The sequence below is a fragment of the Papio anubis genome, chromosome 1 (genome assembly GCF_008728515.1).
Source record: "Papio anubis isolate 15944 chromosome 1, Panubis1.0, whole genome shotgun sequence".
NCBI lineage: Eukaryota > Metazoa > Chordata > Mammalia > Primates > Cercopithecidae > Papio > Papio anubis.
The window spans coordinates 20,228,570-20,236,675 of NC_044976.1; positions in this window are offsets into that span (position 1 = coordinate 20,228,570).

Below are 8,106 nucleotides of genomic sequence, written 5' to 3' on the forward strand. Positions count from 1 at the left end.
ACTGTAAGGTAGGCTTTTCTTTTCTTTTTTTTTGAGACGGAGTCTTGCTCTGTCACCCAGGCTGGAGTGCAGTGGCGCGATCTCGGCTCACTGCAACCTCTGCCTCCCGGGTTCATGCCATTCTCCTGCCTCAGCCTCCCGAGTAGCTGGGACTACAGGCGCCTGCCACCACTCCCGGCTAATTTTTTGTATTTTCAGTAGAGACTGGGTTTCACCGTGTTAGCCAGGATGGTCTCGATCTCCTGACCTCGTGATCCGCCCGCCTCAGCCTCCTAAAGTGTTGGGATTACAGGCATGAGCCACCGTGCCCAGCCGGTAAGTTTTTCTATCATTAATTTGAATAGTAAAATTTAACGTTGGCAAAGGAGTTAGTATCACTGATAGGGTTGTAGTATTTTGAATCATTCTGAAGATATTTCCTTTAGTCCTCAGGGATCCGGAACTCCTGGTATTCAGGAATTTCCTGGCCTCCATCAGTTTCTCAGCTGCTTCAATGATGTAGGATTTGGTCTGTGAGTAAAGGACCTGGCTTTACAGGTGGACTCAGATTTTCACCTCAGAGATTTTATGACACGACAACTGAGCTAGCTTGCTTGCTTGCTTCCTTCCTTCCTTCCTTCCTTCCTTTTCCTTTTCCCCTCTCTCTTTCTGTTTCTCTCTCTTTTCTTTTTCTTTCTTTTTTTTTCTTTTTTTTTTTTTTGTTTTGAGACGGAGTCTCGCTCTGCCGCTCAGGCTGGAGTGCAGTGGCCGGATCTCAGCTCACTGCAAGCTCCGCCTCCTGGGTTTACGCCATTCTCCTGCCTCAGCCTCCCGAGTAGCTGGGACTATAGGCGCCCGCCACCTCGCCCGGCTAGTTTTTTTTGTATCTTTTAGTAGAGACGGGGTTTCACCATGTCAGCCAGGATGGTCTCGATCTCCTGACCTCGTGATCCACTCGTCTCGGCCTCCCAAAGTGCTGGGATTACAGGCTTGAGCCACCGCGCCCGGCCTTCTTTTTCTTTCTTGACGGAGTTTCGCTCTCATTGCCCAGGCTGGAGTGCAATGGCACGATCTCGGCTCTCAGCAACCTCCTCCTCCCAGGTTCAAGCCATTCTCCTGGCTCAGCCTCTGGAGTAGCTGGGATTACAGGCTTGCGCCACCACACCGGCTAATTTTGTATTTTTAGTAGAGACGGGGTTTCTCCATGTTGGTCAGGCTGGTCTCGAACTCCGGACCTCAGGTGATCTGCCTGCCTCGGCATCCCAAAGTGCTGGGATTACAGGCATGAGCCACCGTGCCTGGCCTTTTTTTTTTTTTTTTTTGAGACAGTCTTGCTCTGTTGCCCAGGCTGGAGTGCAGTAGTGCCATCTCGCTCAACTGCAACCTCTGCCTCCCAGGTTCAAGCAATTATCCTGCCTCAGCCTCCTGAGTAGCTGGGATTACAGGCACACGCCACCACACCTGGCTAATTTTTGTATTTTTAGTAGAGACGGGATTTCCCCATGTTGGCCAGGCTCATCTGGAACTCCTGACCTCAAGTGATCCTCCCACCTTGGCCTCCCAAAGTGCTGGGAGTACAGGAATGAGCCACTGTGCCCAACCTCTTTCTTTCTTTCTTTCTTTTTTTTTTTTGAGATGGAGTTCTGCCTCCCGGTTCAAGTGATTCTCCTGCCTCAGCTTCCCAAACAGCTGGGATTACAGGCGCGCCACCACGCCCAGCGAATTTTTGTATTTTTAGTAGAGACAGGATTTCACCATATTGGCCAGGCTGGTCTTGAACTCCTGAGCTCAGGTGATCTACCTGCCTTGGCCTCCCAAAGTGCTGGGATTACAGGTGTGAGCCACCAAGGCCGGCTTTTTTTTTTTTTTTTTTTTTTTGAGAGAAAGTCTCACTTGGTCACTGAAGCTGGAGTTCAGTGGTAGGATCATGGCTCACTGCAGCCTTGACCTCCTGGGCTCAGGTGATCTTCCTACCTCAGCCTCACAAGTAGCTAGGACTACAGGCGTGTGCTACCACACCCAGCTAATTTTTAATTTTTTTTGTAGAGACAGGGTCTTGCTATGTTGCCCAGACTGTTCTCAAACTTCTGTGCTCAAATGATCCTCCTACCTCACTCCCAAAGTGCTGGGATTATAGGCATGAGCCACCACACCTGGTCAACTGAGGTTTCTTGAATTGAGTGACCCTAGTACAGGGTTCCTCAGCCTTGGCACTATTGACATTTTGGGCCAGATAACTCTTTGTTGTGGGGGCGTGCCCTGTGCGTTGGAGGATGTTTACCAGTATCCCTAATCTCTACCTGCCGGATGCCAGAAGCACCTGTCTAGATGTGACAACTAAAAATGTTTCCAGACATTGCCAGATGTCCTGGGGGTGGGGGTGAGAGGGTGTGTGCAAAATGGCCCCTGGTTGAGAACCACTGATTATGTAGGAGAGTTCATCATGGCCATCTGAGGGGGTCATGGAGCTCAGCCCTCCAATCGCTGGCCTCAGGCTTAACGTTGAACTGAGAATGCTGTAGGAAGAGTGGTATATATAATAAATTGATCTTTAAATCCCCATTATATGGCACAGTGGCTCATACTTGTCATCCTAGCACTTTGGGAGGCCAAGGTGGGTGGATCACTTTAGGTCAGGAGTTCGAGACAAGCCTGGCCAACATGGTGAAACCCTGTCTCTACTAAAAATACAAAAATTAGCCAGGCATCGTAGTGCATGCCTGTAATCCCAGCTACTCAGGAGGCTGAGGCACGAGAATCGCTTGAACCTGGAAGGTGGAGGTTGAAGTGAGCAGAGATCACGCCACTGCACTCCTGCTTAAGTGACAGAGCAAGGCTCCATCTAAAAAAAAAAAAAAATTCCTATTATGTACTTGAGTAATACCACCTACTCTGGCACATCTTAAAAAGCTCTTGGCCGGGTGCAGTGGCTCATGCCTATAATCCCAGCACTTTTGGAGGCCGAGGCGGGCGGATCACCTGAGGTTGGGAATTTGAGACCAGCCTGACCAACATGGAGAAACCTCGTCTCTACTAAAAATACAACATTAGTTGGGCATGGTGGCACATGCCTGTAATGCCAGCTACTCAGGAGGCTGAGGTAAGAGAATTGCTTGAACCCGGGAGGCGGAGGTTGCTGTGAGCTTTGATTGCGCCGTTGCACTCCAGCCTGGGCAACAAGAGTGAAACTCCATCTCAAAAAAAAAAAAAGAAGCTCTTTGGTGTGAAGACTAAATACTACACCTCCCAATCGTCAACCTTTAGAACATTTAGTTGGGATGATTTACTGTGTGCCAAAGTCTGCCCTGATGCATCTATGATTCATTGAATCCTAACAATCATGTGAGGTAAATAGTAAATCTACCTATTTTACAGAGGAGAAGTCTGAGGTCCAGCAGTTAAGCAATATGGCTAATAAGTGTGGAGCTAGGATCTGAGGCTTAGATGTCTGTCCTAGGCGTGGGCCTTTATCCCTCATGTATGGAAATGTTAATTTAACATTTTGTGAGAATCTCCTGTATGCACAGTGTTTCTTCTTTTGCTGTTTATTTATTTATTTATTTTGGAGACGGAGTCTCGCTGTGTCTCCCAGGCTGGAATTCAGTGGCGCGATCTCTGCTCAATCCAACCTCTGCCTCCTGAGTTTAAGCGATTCTCCTGCCTCAGCCTCCTGAGTAGCTGGGACTACAGGCACTTGCCACCATGCCCGGGTAATTTTTGTATTTTTTTTGAGATGGAGTCTCGCTCTTTCGCCCAAGCTGGAGTGCAGTGGCACTGTCTCGGCTCACTACAAGCTCTGCCTCCCGGGTTCACGCCATTCTCCTGCCTCAGCTTCCCGAGTAGCTCACAGGTGCCTACCACCATGCCCAGCTAATTTTTTGTATTTTTAGTAGAGACGGGGTTTTACCATGTTAGCCAGGATGGTCTCGATCTCCTGACCTCGTGATCCACCCGCCTCGGCCTCCCAAAGTGCTGGGATTACAAGTGTGAGCCACCGTGCCTGGCCTAGTTTTTGTATTTTTAGTAGAGACGGGATTTCACTATATTGGCCAGGCTGGTCTCGAACTCCTGACCTTGTGATCTGCCTGCCTTGGTCTCCCAAAGTACTGGGATTACAGATGTGAACTACCGTGCCTGGCCCTTCTTTTGCTTTTTAAAAATCTCTGTTTTACAATGTAAAATAACATTTCTTAGATTCATTTGATACAGAAAAAGTGTGAAAAAAAAAATGGTTCATAATCTCACTGCCCAGGAAATTTCTACTGACTTTTTTCTAAGAGCCTGGGTCTCTTTCTTAGCTGGGACTACAAATGTGAGCAATACATCACTCCTGCAAGTATTTCTTTTAGCTTTAAAAAATGTCAGTAGAGGCCAGGCACGTTGGCTCATGCCTATAATCCCAGCACTTCGGGGGGGCCAAGGTGGGCGGATCAAGAGGTCAGGAGATTGAGACCATCCTGGCTAACACTGTGAAACCCTGTCTCTACTAAAAATACAAAAAAAATTAGCTAGGCGTGGTGGCGGGCGCCTGTAGTTCTAGCTACTCGGGAGGCTGAGGCAGGAGAATGGTGTGAATCTGGGAGGCGGAGCTTGCAGTGAGCTGAGATCACACCACTGCAGTCCAGCCTTTTTGAGACTCTGTCTCAAAACAAAACAAAATGTCAGTAGAGGCCATGCCTGTAATCCCAGCAATTTGGGAGGCCAGGATGGGATGATCACTTGAGGCCAGGAGTGCAAGACTAGCCTGGGCAACATAGCAAGACCTGTTCTCTACAAAAAAAATTTAAAAATTAGCCAGGTATGGTGGTGTATGCCTGCAGTTCCCAGCTTCTCAGGAGGCTGAGGCAGGAGGATCCTTTGAGCCCAGGAGGTCAAGGCTGCAGTGAGTTGCGATTGTGCCATTGCACTCCAACTCAGGTGGCTGAGTGAGACTCTGTCTCAAAAACAGAATATACGTATATAGATTTACATATTTATATATAAATTGAAGTACTTATATATTTTATATAAATTCATATATTAATATGTGATATATATAAAAATATATATTTGCATATGGATAGAAAAGCCCAGGAGAATAGAAGGGTATAAAAGGAAAACTTAAAGGCCCTCTTCTCATTATTAACAGTTTCTTATGTATCCTTCTAGAAAATACAAATTATATATATGTGAGCAGAAAATACAGATTATCTTTATGTGAGCAGATACACATATATATTCCTTTAGAATTTACGTAAACATATATTATGCATGTTTAGTACATATTTTTTCATTACTCAATAAGTCTTAGAGGCCTTTTGCTATCAACATACAGAGATTTACTTTATTGAAAAAATTGGTTGGGTGTGGCAGCTCACACCTGTAATCTCAGCGCTTTGGGAGGCCAAGGCAGGCAGATCACTTGAGGCCGGGAGTTTGAGACCAGCCTGGCCAACAAGGTGAAATCCCATCTCCTGAAAATACAAAGATTAGCTGGGCATGGTTTCGGATGCATGTAATCCCAGCCACTCGGGTGGCAGAGACCCGAGAATCCCTTGAACCTGGGAAGCAGAGGTTGCAGTGAGCTGAGATCACACCACCACACTCCAGCCTGGGCAACAGAGCAAGACTCTGTCTCAAAAAAAAAAAAAAAGGTAAAAAACAATTTTTTGGCAGCCATTTGGCTGTACTTAGCCTTTTACTTTCCAGCAATAGGTGTAAGGTAGAGGATTTAGTATGGACTCAAACCACTGAGGCACAAATGAGGTTTAGAAGTAAGTGACAGAGCCAGGTCTCAACTTTCACGTTCTGAAACCAGCATTGTGTCCCAACAGCCCCATGGTACAGTTCTTTGTTATGGAAGTGAATTTACAGACGAGATTCCTTGTGCCAAAGAAACCCAGTAAGTGGAGAAGCTACAGTTCATCTCTTGTTTCATCTGGCCCTAGCCACATGCCCTTGCCACAGGGTCACACTACCTGAATGTCAAAGAATAGAGCAGCTCCACTGTTTCAAGGGCTCTGTGAGGATTCGGGAATAGAGGAATCCCCCATTTCTATTGCCACACCTCTGAGATGGTGCCTATGCTTTCTCTAAGCAGCTAGTCCGCACTACCCACAGTTACCACCTGTGTCTGTCATTGTTTCTTGAATCAATCTAGACCTCACTTCTAAAGAACCCTAAAAACTCTGTCCGTGAGTCTTGGGGGAAGGACGAGGGCAATGTAGAAATACTTCCATATTGTATTTCTAAGATGTCTATTTCCCCTTTGTGATTATGTTGACTGCAAGTTTTACAAGATAGTAATTTCATCTAGCTATTGAAAAGTGCTCCTGCGAGATGGCTGCTGGGAAAAACCAGTGTTAGGACCACAAGGTAATATGAGATCCCTAGCAACTGGCTTGTGCCATGGAAAAACATGTCATCTGTTGGGCAGCTACTCCCTGAGCAGTGAGTGGGTGCCAGGCCCTGGCTGCCAGAGAGGAGGCCAGCTCCAGCGGGTGTGGGGCCATGAGGAGTTGACTGTGGTAGTGATGGTGCTGGCTGCAGAATTCAAATACAGCTGGCCCTCCCAGGAGCGTCGTGTGGTCAGTTTCCCTAGACAGCTCAGTACAACACGCTTGACAATGACTTGACTCTTTCTCTAACATTCTCTTTCCACCCACTGCCACGCATGTATTAGACAATTGGACATTTTCCCTTGGCCTGGAATGCCCTTCTCTGAATCTTTGCCAGCCTACTTGTATTTGTTCGTTTTCTTTTTTTGAGACAGGATCTCATTCGCGTTACCCAAGCTTGAGTGCAATGGCCTCGACTTCCCAGGCTCAGGTGATCCTCCCACCTCAGCCTCCCAAGTAGCTGGGATTGCAGATATGCACCATCATGCCCGGCTAATTTTTTGTATTTTTAGTAGAGAAGGAGTTTCAGGCTGTTCTCAGGTTGGTCTGCCATATTGCCCAGGCTGTTCTCAGACCCCTAGGCTCAAGTGATCTGCCTACCTTGGCCTCCCAAACTGTTCATTCTTTATGATGCAGATAGACACAGTCACCTTCATGAAGCCTTCTTTGATTTCTGCCTTGAACTAGCACTTGAAGCCCTCCTGTGAGCTCCTACAACACCTTAGCTTTAGTTCTTGGTACTTGCTTATGCAGCAAACAGATGTTATGTGCCATGCTCCGTTCTAAGCATCACACTGCAGTGCAGCATCTAGTTTGTGTCCCCAGGCAGATTGTGAGCCCCATGAAGAGGGAGACTCTCTATGTTCTTTGCATTGAACACAGGGCCTGCACCTGGGGGATCCTCAAGGAGCACTTTGACTTTTGTGGGAGACATGGTTGCTCCTTCTTGTTTTTTTTTTCTTTGAGATGGAGTCTCTCTCTGTTACCAAGCTGGAGTGCAATGGCGCGATCTCGGCTCACCGCAACCTCTGTCTCCCAGGTTCAAGCGATTCTCCTGCATCAGCCTCCCAAGTAGCTGGGACTACGGGTATGTGCCACCATGCCCAGCTAATTTTTGTATTTTTAGTAGAGATAGGGTTTCACCATATTGGCCAGGATGGTCTTGATCTCTTGACCTCGTGATGCACCCGCCTCGGCCCCTCAAAGCGCTGGGATTACAGGCATGAGCCACCGCGCCCGGCCACAGTTGCTTCTTCTTAAGGTATTTCCTTTTAGCGAATGCAAATACCTACGGTTCATCGTGACCACTAGGTGCTATGTTGTGGAGGGAACAAGGAGTGAGACTACTGATTCCTGTGGAAGGAGCAGGGATGGAGATAAGAACAAAACAAAACAAAAACTAAAACTACAAAGGGAAGGCTTCACTTCTCTGTTCTGCATCTGACCTTGCAGGAGATGAGGTTAGCTGCCCTTCGTTGGCTCTGCAAAGCTCAGGGGCCTCTTTGGTGCCTAGCAACAACTTGACTACCCAGAATGGTGATTTTGAAGCTGGGTGTGGTCTTCTGGGCAGGAAGCCACCAACACCGCCAGAGCAGCCAGGGCCTCCCCTTCACTTCCTCTGAGCCAAAACTCCACCTCCAATTGGGGCCAATACTTATTGTTTTGAGCCCTGTCTTAGAAACACAAATGGATGGTTTCTAGCCACAATAACTTCTACCACTTAGATGTGTGATGTCAGACAAGTCACGCC